This window comes from Grampus griseus (assembly GCF_964374135.1).
Source record: "Grampus griseus genome assembly, chromosome: 2".
In the NCBI taxonomy this organism is placed as follows: domain Eukaryota; kingdom Metazoa; phylum Chordata; class Mammalia; order Artiodactyla; family Delphinidae; genus Grampus; species Grampus griseus.
The window spans coordinates 33,473,761-33,486,042 of NC_139018.1; the positions used below are offsets into that span (position 1 = coordinate 33,473,761).

The 12,282-nt window shown below is 41.6% G+C and overlaps 1 protein-coding gene and 1 long non-coding RNA gene across 2 annotated transcripts in view; one reads left to right on the forward strand and one right to left on the reverse strand.

Moving 5' to 3' along the window:
- The window catches only part of LOC309819376, a 49,241-nt gene that overhangs the window by 33,488 nt on the left and 3,471 nt on the right, over positions 1–12,282 (forward strand). The gene's annotated exons all lie outside the window — the stretch shown is intronic.
- RAD51B (RAD51 paralog B) overlaps positions 1–12,282 on the reverse strand; it is a gene marked incomplete at its 3' end in the record, with an annotated part of 683,831 nt that overhangs the window by 24,699 nt on the left and 646,850 nt on the right. The window lies entirely within an intron of this gene.

Genomic DNA, 12,282 nt, shown 5'->3' on the forward strand with positions numbered 1-12,282 from the left:
AATGAGAATACAGTTTAGGTTTTACCACTGAGTGTTTTGTTTATAAAGGTATTTGTTATATATTCTTTATCAAATTAAGGAAGTTCCCACCTATTCTTAGTTTACTGAGTGTTTATAGCAAAGGAACTTTGGATTCTATCTAATGACTTTCCTGCATCTGTAAAGGATCATAAACCTGTTCTATTTTAATTTATTACAGTGGCGTATTATAGTAGCAGCTTCTGATGTTGGGTAATCCTTCAATTTGTAAGAGAAATTTCAACAGAAGATTTTTAAAATACACACACACACACCATCATCATCTCTGGTAATATTTTATTTAGGAATTTTTCATCTATATTTGTAACAGACTAATCTACAATTGTATAGCCTTAGACTTCATATCAAATTCATACTACCCTCATAAATTGGGTATTTTCCCTCTTTTTCTACACTCTATGATAGTTTGTATTATATAGAAGTTAGCTGTTCCTTGCTTGATTGGTAAAGCATTCCTGCAAAACCACCAATGTCATTTGAGTGGAAGATTTTGAAGAGTGATTTAGTTCCTTCATGGGTTTCTGACAGATTTGAATTTTCCAATTAATTATCATTGATTGAATTTTGAAATTTTATTTTTCTAAAAATTATTGATTTCATCCATTGGCATTAAGTTGTTTATAGAGTTGTTCATAAAGTTGCTCATCCTACTTTATTCTAATTTTTTTCATCACAACTATATCTGTAGTTATGAGTCATGGTGTCTTTTTAATCCTTAATATTATTTATTATGTTTTTGTCTTAGTTTCTCAAGCAGTCTTATCGAGTTTTATCTGTTTAACTAGTAATTTCAAATAATCATCTTCTGGACTTGTTGACTCCATTTTTTTTGTTTGCTTCTCTGTTTCTTTTCCATTAATTTCTGAACTGTATTATTTTGTTCTCTGCTTTTTCTGGACTTAATCTGTTGGTTTCCTTGTTTCTAGATTTAAATATTTAACTCCCTTATATTCACTCTATTTTTTTGTTAATGATTTTTAAGATTATAAATTTCTCTTTCAAGTACTGCTTTAGCTTTGTCCTCAAGCTTTGATATATGACTTCATTGTTTCTATTTTAACATATGAGCTACTTAGGAGCCTGGTTTCCAAACTTTTTTTTTTTTTTTTTTGCGGTACACAGGCCTCTCACTGTTGTGGCCTCTCCCGTTGCGGAGCACAGGCTCTGGAAGCGCAGGCTCAGCGGCCATGGCTCACAGGCCCAGCTGCTCCACGGCATGTGGGATCTTCCCGGACCGGGGCACGAACCCGTGTCCCCTGCATCGGCAGGCGGACTCTCAACCACTGCACCACCAGGGAAGCCCCTCCAAACATATTTTAAACTATTTTTTATTGACTTTTTCTTATTTAATTCTTAGCAATTCTTAAAAATTTGTTGAGACCCCTTTTGTGGCCTATTATGTCAGTTTATGTAAATGTTCAATGTTTTCTTAAAAAAGAATATGTATCCTTTATTGTTGAATTTTGAGTAAAGGGTCAGTTTGTAGTTATATCTTTTAAGTTCTTAATAAGTGTCTCTGTAAAAATGAATTTAAATCTCCTACAATGATTGTATATTTGCAATTCTCTCAGTTTTTATTTTATATATTTCAAGGTTTTGAGTTTATGTTTTTAGAGGCATGCAGGTTCATGATTATTATGTCTTCTTGATGTAGAGTTCCTTTTACCATTATGACTTTCTCTTTATCTCCTTTAATGTATATTACCCTATATTCTTTTTGTCTGTTATTAATACTCTGACCTGACCTTTCTTTTGGTTAGTATTTCCTGGTATATCATTTGCCATCTATTTATTTCTAAGTTTCTGTGTGGTTTGGCCTAGGTGTGTCTTTTGAAATCAGCCCATAGCTGGATACTTTAAAAATGCCTATCTGACAATCTCTAATTTTTAGTAGGTACATTTAATCCACTTACACTTATTGTGGTTAGTATTATATTTGATTTATTTCTTCCATTTTATTTATTCTATTTATCTTCCTTCTTTGTTTCTTCATTTTTTTTCTCCTTTCTTGCCTTCTCTTATATTGGTAAGGTGTTCTGTATTCCATATTTTCCTCTTTGTTGGTTTGGAAGCTATAGATTGAAGTTCTATTCAGTTTCATCCTAAAGTTTTACCATCTACATTTAATTGCAAATGTTTGAAAGTATAAAGATTTTCCATATCTTATCCTCCTCTGAACAGGCAAAAATCTTAGCACATTTTAACTATCTAATGAACACTCCCTCTCCCATCATATTATCTTGATTAATATTTTGTTTTAACCTTTATTTTAAACTCCAGGTTTAGTTATCTTTATAATCTGTTGAAGTGTATTTTAATCAATTTACTTCTGTGCCCACTATAAATTCTTGATTTGTATACCCTACTCAGGATTCAGTTTTCTTCATGTTATAATACATCCTTTAATGGTACTTTTAGTGAAGATCCAAGGCTGACAAACTTCATTTTATTTTACTTCTAAAAATTCCTTTATTTTTAACTCACTTTAAAGTGCCAGTTTAGCTAGGTATAAAACTCTAGATTAACAATTTTTTTTCTCTTAGATCTTTGAAGATATCATCCCACTGTCTTCTGCAATCTATTGTTGCTACTGAGGTGTCTATTATCAATGCAATTGTTATTCCTTAACAAGTAACCTCTCTTCTGGTAACTTTCAATATTGTCTTTTTTTAATCCTTGAGATTCTGTAGTTTCACTACAAAATATATAGATGTTGATTTATTTTTATTTATCCTGCTCTGTATTCAAAGTGCATTTTTTCAGTTAATATCTTTTCAAATGTTGATTCTTCACCATCCCCTCAAGTTTCTTCCAGAACTCTTACTAGACATAAATTGGAGCTTCTCAATCTATCTTCCACAGCCTTAACTCTGACTCTGGGCTGCATTTTGGGTGATTTCTTAAATACTACCTTCCCATTTGCTAATCCCCTCTTCATCCATGTCCTGTCTAGAGTTTATTCTATGTAAAGATTTTACCTTTCCACTTGGTTCTTTTTATATTTACCAGTTCTTGTTTCATTTATGCCTGCTTTGTTTCACAATTTTCTTTTAAAAATAGATGTTATTCCTCTTTGAATATTTTAACACACTTAATTTAAAGTCTTTGTCAGATTGTTCTATTAATTTCTTTTGGACAAAATTCATCTAACAAATGTTAATTTTGTTGACTGTTTTTCCTGGTGTTGAATATCTTTGCTTGGATGCCAATTTGAGTGGGCTGTCCTTTTACTCTCTTTCTCCTGATCTTTTCTACCCTAGAGGTTTTATAGAGGTCTCTGGTTCAGAACCAACTGATGGCTTGAGATCTGCCTAGCCATGATATTAGTGATCTCTCCCTGAGTAGTGGAAGCATCCTGGTTTCTGGCTGCTCAGCTGTGACTACTTCCTCCTTCATCCACAGGCTTACAGTTTCATGGAAGCAGTCCTAGGTAGTGTCACATGCATCTTTTTTTCAACCTCCTTTCCCTAATGAGAAAGTTCTACTTCAGTGCTTAATTTTAAGCCATGAGCCTAAATCCAGTCATCTACCATGCTTGGAGCAATTTAGTCCCTTTTACTCCACAGGAGCTTCTTGTGCTGCTTCTGGATTTGAAGTTCAGCCAAATACAGCTTCAGCCTTGTTTACCATTTCAACATTAATTCACCTAGAAAAAGAAAATTAGCTTCATTTGCTGAAGCATTTGCTGAATTATTTAGAGTTGTACAGACCAGGGTGTTAACCACAGACCCACCACTTAATAGCTGGGAGATTGGGGGAAAGTTTTCTAACTTGCTTGAGCCTCAGTTTTCTCATTCATCAATTAGAAATGATAATACCTACCTCATAAGATTGATGGGATAAAGTTTGAAACAGTGTTTGACACCCAGTAGATGCTCACAGTACATATTAGTATGATTATCAAACAATCATTTTAAAAGGTAAATATTTAGTTTCAAACAAATCCATATTTGTAGTCAGAATTCTTTTCCCACTAAATATGGTACCTGGACTCAGAGACTTTCTCCTTAGTACTCTTCATGCCCCCCTCCTGGTACTTACTGATCAAGATGCTTAGTAATATGAATTTTAGCAGGCTGATCATAGGTTCTTACAACAGATCTGGTAAAAGTTCATTAATTTTGTTTGTACTTTATGATTTATATCCAACTTTCAAAGTATTCTTGAGATAGTTTACAATAACAGACATGTGTACAATAAGTTAGATGAATAAGAAAAAGAGAAGTTTGAACCATAGCGGAGGAAGGGAACATAATTATAAAACCTGAGTTAATCGCTACTGTAATTGAGCATTAAATTTGTTCAAGGCTTCTTGGCAGCTGAAGGCAAAAGACAGGAAATGTGATGGGTGACATAGTTCTCAATAGCTAAAGTTTTTCTCTTAAATAGTTTAGCAAGGTTATGATGGGCTAAAAACCTTTTGGGGGTTGAGCTGCATTCAGGGTGCATGGTGCAGAAGAAGGAATTCTCTACATGAGTCTATCCCCATGGCTTTAGCAATAGGTTGAACAACTCTGGATTTGGATGGCTTAGTGCAAATATTGTATGACTGGAGCCAGGAAGCTGGGATTGATGACTTTTTAAACAGTGATGTTTTGAAAAGTTCAGATATTTGTCATCGAAATTTGGAAAATACAAAAGAGTATAAAGAAAACAAAACTATCTCTTCACAATCTCATTGCCTAGAAACAATCTTTATTAAAACTTTCATGAGTTTCCTTCTAGATGTTTTTCTACGTGAACATATATTAGCTGATGACTTGTAGTTTTCTTCCAGTTAGATGACTATAAATTAGGTGGTCTTTGGCCCAAGTGGTTGTTATATTTAATAATAAGAATATCTGCTGCTCGCCTACTGAACGTCCAATGTGCTCTTGGTATTTACAGTCCTTCTAATACCAACAGGTACAAGGCAGTTTCTCGTGTTTGCAGAGAGGTTATGTAACTTGTCTAAACAACACCCAGTAAGAGGAGGAACAAGAACACACGTTTGGGCGTGTCTGACTGTGCAGCGTAGTGTTTTTCTCTTACCAGGTGCTGCTTCTCTGAGATACAGGCATCTCCCTGGCTCCTGGTGCTCTCCTGGGACTCCTGGGAGTTGGGGTGCCTGGGTCTGACATCAGCTCAGCTGGCTCCTGGGCTCCAAATGGCCAGAACAGAAAGCAGAAGGAGGTTGTTCTTTCCCTCCTCTCCTTCTTTCTCCCCTTCTCCTGTATGCTGGAGGTCAAGAATCTAACTTGTCTAGGTTCCCAGGTTAGCTCAGGCAGCTGTTCTGATGGGTTTAGCATGCTAAAATATTGTAATTCAAACATCTTTTATGGGGATCAAGGTAAGAGAAAGTCAGGAATCCTGGTTCTGTTTTCAGTCTGCATGATACCAAAGAGCATGGAGCATTTTTGCCTTTCATTGTTATTATTGTGCTTTATAATTGAAGCTTTGTGCAGATGTAACTTTCTTCTCTCTTGAGCCCTTATCTGCCCAGGAACTTCTCTCTTGGGTGAGTCACAGGCTGAAGCATCCTACAGCAGCCCCTAAGTAGCCACTAAGAGCCTGCTACCTCTGCACAGACCCAGGTCGCATGGTCACCAGGACAGGCTGGTTGCCACATCCAGAAGGGGCAGTTAATTATGAGTGGTCTCTGGCCAATGCAAGCAGTGTCCTGCGGACAGGGGGTGCTTTCTGGCTGAAAACTGGCAAATCTTCTCCCTTCTCCGTCACCACTTTTGGGGACTGATGAGCTAAGTGCTGAAGAACCAAGAGGCCTAAATGTCAGGGCTCCTGGTTGCCCACACAGTGAGCTGAGAGCCTCTGAGTGGTGAGCTCTGAGCTCCTGGTTGAATCAGGCTGGGTTGCCAGCAGGCGTGAGTCAGCAACTGAGATGCCCCCTCTCCACAACCTTTGCATAACTCTAAGCACAGGGCTTTGTCTTTCCTAACAATTACTCATCTGACCCTGGCATACAAGAGCCTGCTTCCTGAAGGAGATGTTTGTGAGAAGAAAAGTTTTCAAAGAGGATGTTACACACCTGAGCTTCCACACTCTGTGCGGTGGTAATTCATCTCAATTGCCGGAAGTATAATACATGGCAAACCGTGAAGAAGCTGGTTTTCCCGATGTGCCAAATGACTTGCCCCTAATGTTTGGGACCCATTTAATAACAATAACAACCAGAGCACAAACAGTAATAATAACAGCAAATAACTCTTAAATAGCACTGAACATGTGACAGGCAGTAATCTAAGCACTTTACCTATATTAACTCATGTATTTCCCTCATTTTACAGATAAGAGATGAAGCACAATGAATTTAAATAACTCGCCTAATGTCACAGAGCTAGTAAGAGGCTGAGCCAGAATCCCAGGAATTCTAGTTTCTTAACCCAGCTCACAAGTTTGCATTGGATGTTCATGTGAAAGGAACAGTGGAAGATTGGAGAAAATCACAAATTTTGCAACATATAGCTTCTCTAATCCAAGGGTGGCTCAGGTTGTCCACCCACACTTAGCATATCAAGGTTCTGTCATGTTAATTCCATGTTCTACATCTCAGAGAAGTTGTGGCTGGCTATTTGGAAGGGGAGAAAAGAATCCCCCAAACCTTGAGCTGGCCAGAAGTGTTTGGAATTTTGGATGCATGTGAAGAGCAGCTCACTGTAGCACCACAGGGTTTACGGACCACACTGGGGAAAAGCCCTGGCAACACTGCCCAGAAATGGAACATCCCTAGTTGAGAAGAGGCCCCATCCAGGGAAAACTCTGATGGCTGGAGTGCGCACATGTAGATTGTAATTGGCCAGGGGCGCAGTGAGAGTTTCCAGACAGTCGTCAGGAAAATGCTGAGGTGGCCATCAACGTTTTCCACCACCAGTTCATGGACCTTTGGAGGAGTTTGTTGTCTTTCACGTTGTAGCTGTCTACCAGGCCCTGGATTAGTTTTCTGTGGCTGCTGTAACAAATTACCACGAATGTAGTGGCTTAAAGCAATACAAATTTATTATCTTACAGTTCAGGAGGTCAAAAGTCTGACACAGGTCTCGCTGTGTTAAAATCAAGATGTTGGAAGGGCCGTGTTCCTTTCTAGAGATTCTAGGGGAAAATTCATTTTCTTCCTTTCTCAGCTTCAAAAGGCTGCCCACATTTCTTGGCTTGTGGCCCCCTCCCACCTTCAAAGCCAGCAACGACCCATCAAAACCTTTCTCATATCACATCACTTTGACTCTGATTCTTCCGCTTCCCTCTTCCCCATTTAAGGACCCTGTGATTACATTGGGCCCACCTGTATAACCCAGGCTGCTACTATTTTAAAGTCAACTGACTGGCAACCTTAATTTCAACTGCTTCCTTAATTCTCCCTTGCCATATAATATAACATATTCACAGGTTCCAGGGATTAGGACCTAGACATCATTGTGAGGCCATTATTCTGCCTACCGTAGGACCCAAATGGAAGAGCTGAGAACCCCGATCACGGTATTTCACAGCCCAACTGAGAGCCTGCTAAGCAGCTGGCAGTCTCTGCTGCTAGCTGGAGAAGACTCGTCGGGGGTCTACCTCAGAGAAAAGGTTGGGAAATCACATAAATGGTGCTTAAAGAGCTACAGAAGCACCCATCTTCTTGAGAAGACGCAAAGAACTCAAAGTCTAGAGCATCAATATTTCTACTTCCAGTCAGAACTTAGATGTATCTAGAACATTTCTTAATCATGTGCTTTGGATGTTAGGCGCACTTTTTTCAAAAGCAGCTTGAGCCTGTGGGCGTGTGTCACCCGTCTCCCTTCTAGGGTAGTGAGTGTAGTACTTGCAATGTGCTTATATTTCTTGGTCTTGACACAGCTCCTTCAGGAGTGTACAGGAGCGAGGCTTCTAATTCCAACATCTACTGGGTTACCTGCTCAGGGTTTACCCCATCCATATACTTTTAGTCTGCCCAGGCTGAAAAGGTTGGATTTTTAAGTTTTAAGCATCTTAATATGATTATTATTATTTAATTTTTCAGTGCTTTGAAGCCATTCCAGGATCATGGCAGTAGCTTTCTCTGTTGGTCCATTATGAGCAGTGCTAATTCCCTGTGTGATTTTGGGCAGGTTACTTGACCTCTCCTTGTCTCAGTTTCCTCATCTGCACCATCAGGATAATAATAGCACCTACCTCACAGGGCTGGAGTAAGGAGTAGATGAGTGACCACACAAAGCCCTTAGAACAGTGCATGGTACTTGGGAAAGCTGTGATACATCTTGGCTGTTATGATTATCAAAAGACCTAATAAGACATGAACCTCTTCTCTTATAGTCAGAGAGCCAGCCGTTTTGATATCTCCAGAATACTGATATTCACACAATCTTGAGTGCAGCAGACACATTCCTAAGCAAAATTCCTTTCTGTATTGCTCTACAGGAATACTGTTCCCATAAGGGCTGTTTCTTATAGTCAAAGGGAGGCCTCAAGGCCCATTTCAAGTGGGTGGATGACAGGCAGATGGAGAGCTGAGTAGCTATGCCAAGGCCAAGAGAAAGCTGCTCTTCTCAGCTTAGGATAGGGGCACAAATACAGAAGAGGAGGTTCTCTTGGGGCTCTCTGGTGCCCACAGTTTACCCTAATCCAAACTCAAAAGGGGAGCCTCCTAGGACAGTGTCATGTGGCCCTCATGGTCAGCCCAATCCTACTAATTCAAAAGGCCACCTGGACAATCTTTCTCAGGAACAGATCTTGGCCAAGACCATTCTAATCCAGCTTCAAACCTCTATGCCCCATCTCCACTTCCATCTCTGCACTTTGTGGCACAGCGTTGAACACCACAGAATGGTCCTTGGGTTCTACAAAGAAGCCTGAGTCCTCATGCTTCCCACTCCACCCCAGGACCGCTTGCTGACCTCTGACCTCTGACCTCATGCCTGGTAGTCTGCTTTGCGGTAGTTACCCAGCCTACCCCCAGATGGCCAGATTCCACCACCAAGTCCAGAAGAGCTTCAGGGCTGGAGAATTTAAAACTCAAATGGCACAACGGCCACATAAATTCCTCAAATATGCACCCCAAAAGAAAAGAGTCCCCGGGGATTCAGTTTCTCTCACTAAGTTTGAGCTGAGGGAAAAACATTTTAATGGCACATAAGGAAAACTGTCAGAGAACTGTTTTGCTCAACATCAAATGCATTCCAGGCCTTATCTAATCAGGGAGTCTTCACAGCTGATGAAGAGGCCGTTCCTGCAAATCGTTTCCGAGCCAGGGAGAAGAGCCTTGATTTTAAATACAAAATAATGGTCCTTTTGGCACAGGCAAAGTCAGTTGGCAGCTGGAGGTTTGGGGTGACCCCTGACCCTCTCCCACAGTTCCTCCTGAGTCCTGCTGCACAAAACTAAGCCATCCTCAAATCCCAGGCTCTAATTGGCTCTGGTTTGTTTTGCTTTTCTATTCTATCCAGAGCTTCAAAAGGCGCTTCCATAATTGTTTGAGGCATGAAAAAGGCAGGTTTCAGCTTTCCTAACTGGAATTGGAGGTAATTACTGTCTTGCCCACACGAGCCGGTACATGCTTCAGATCAGATGCTCCTGGGTTGTTTTATAAAGTGTAGCTTGGCCTCTGAGCCAGGAGAGGGAGGGTGATGGAACCTTCCGAAGGCTTTGTTCCAGAGAGAGAAGAATCTGAACACCTCAGAAATGCTGAAGGGAGTTTCCGTATTCTTCTGCAGTCACTGCAAGCTCTACCCAGGAGGTTTGGCCTGAGAAGACTGTGTCCTCAACCTCATTCTAGAAAATTCAGGAGACGTTTTTTGGTCCTCTCTCTTAAGAGACAGAAGCTGACACCTCACAGAATTCCCATTTTGTTTGTAATCAGAAATTATGGGCTTGGCCTGGGCTGTCCTCCTGTAAAACCTCAGGACAGGGCCAAACTGAGCCAGGCATAGTAAGAGCCGCCTCAGAGAACCCAACTGCGGTTCTTTTTTTTTTTGCTGTACGCGGGCCTCTCACTGTTGTGGCCTCTCCCGTTGCGGAGCACAGGCTCCGGACGCGCAGGCTCAGCGGCCATGGCTCACGGGCCCAGCCGCTCCGCGGCATGTGGGATCTTCCTGGACCGGGGCACGAACCCGCGTCCGTTGCATCGGCAGGCGGACTCTCAACCACTGAGCCACCAGGGAAGCCCATGCGGTTCACTTTTGTATACTTAGGACAGCAAGCCCAAACACGGGGTCTCAGATTTACCTCCCTGAGTGTGGTCTGGGAAGCAAGACCCTATTTCAAATCTCAGCCTGCTGTCTGTGTGTCCACAGGCAGCTGACCCACATGGCAAATCCTCCATGCCTCCCCTATAGAATGATGACAGTGGCCCAACCTCAGAGGGTTGCTGTGACATCTAAACAAGGTCCACCTTGTGTGAAGTGCTGGAGCTAGTACCTACACATAGTGAGTACTCAGTTAACGCTAGCTGTTATTAGCTAACGTAATCGTCAGGGGCATGGCCATGGGGCCAAAGGATCCACTCTGCAAATGATGGAGCTTTTCAAGACTCTAGGGATTCGGGAGTGGAGGAAGAAGAGAAACTGCTGCAGGAACAATGGAAGGAAGCTGGAGGGGGAGCAGAGTGACACCCCCTCCCCAAATGTCTTCCTGTCCAGGCGCATTGCCTTAAACATACTAGGTTTCCTGAAAGTGCACAGATTTGAGATTTAGTTGTGCCTTTGTTCAACGATACATCTCACCGAGGACTAGCTGGTTAAACAGCATTCACACATCAGTGTGAACTGGTTTACTTGCTTTCATCCTAACATCTACACACTTAGCGTCTCCAAGGGGCCGAGGAGCTTGGGACTGAGGAAGAAAGAGAAAATGATAGAGTCATGAAGGACAGCCCAGGACACGGCTAGTTGTTCAGATTCTGGGAGTTCCAGTTTCATCCACTCACCGGCCCACAGACAGCCTGCCTGGCTCATGGGAAAGGAGGAGGTGGGAGTCACGTGTCCAGGGGGCCCTGAATTGCTTTTCTGACTTCTGTATTTGTGTGCCAACCACTCCTAAATGCAACTGACCGCTCTTTTCAAATGGCTTCCAGGACTCCTGCCTTCTCCTCTGCCTAAGAGAGCTCCATACGGGCAGCCCCGGGTGCAGGCCTCACACCTCGCCTCTCCTTTTACACACATTCCTAAATTATCTCACCTGGGCCCTCCGATGAGAGCTCCACTCTGCTTCTGTGTTCCCAACTCCCCAGCCAAGTGCTCTCCTGATTTGGGTATTCAGTTGCCTCCTGGACAAGGTATAATCATATATTTATTTTCATACTTTTTTGTATAGTATCTGTCTCTCAATAGACTGTAAACTTCATGAGCATGAGATGCGTTCTATCTGCCTCCTGTTCTTCCCTACACCCAGCCCAGTGCCTGACACACAGTAAGTCCTCAGAGAGTTTTTAGGCAGAAGAAGCCCATAAAATCCAGCAAAAGATACTTGACATCACGTCTTGTTTTCCTGAAGTAGGCTATTTGGTCACTTCCCCCTTCCACTTGATGAAGTTTCATATTTAATAAAAGCCCTGAACAGTTAGAACAAACATGTAGGCCCTGATCATGAACTTGATAGACTGCTTAGAACCTAAATGCCTGATACGGGGAGTGCCTAAATTACACTCATCAACGTGGTCGACTCTCAATTTTCCATTCCAGTGGATAATCTAATAGCCAATAATCTAATAGTCTGTAATGTAATAGTTTATAACCTTGAAAGTCTTACATGTGGCTTTGGATTATGTTTCTGAATTTGCATCAGGATATAAGGAGCTCTGATGGTTTAGAAATTCACAATAATTTGAGCTCAGATGTCCAATGTCACCGTCCCAGTTGCCTATTAAGGGCTCCTCTCCGCTCCAACCACATGCAGAAAAAATACTGCATTGGGCTTGGGAGGAAAATGCGTTGGTTTTTTTGGTCATCAGAATTGGGGTCCAAACTTCAGCCCTTCCACTTACCAGCTCTGTTTTCATGTGACCTGGTCTGGCCTCTGCGTTCTCACCAATACCTACCTCCAAGAACTGTTAGGAAAGGCAGTCAAGTTCTCAGAGAAAATTAATCTGAACTCTTCCCCCAGGCAGATGCAAAACAGGTCAGAAGCAGAGTTGGGCCCTCTGCAAAGTTTCTGTTTCACATCCGATGAAAGAAAGATTTCTCTTCTCTTCTCTTTTTCTTTCTTCTTTAAAGGACCTTCTCTTCCAGGCCCAGTGGGCTAAAGTAAACAAGGTCCTTGCTTTATAAGTCATAT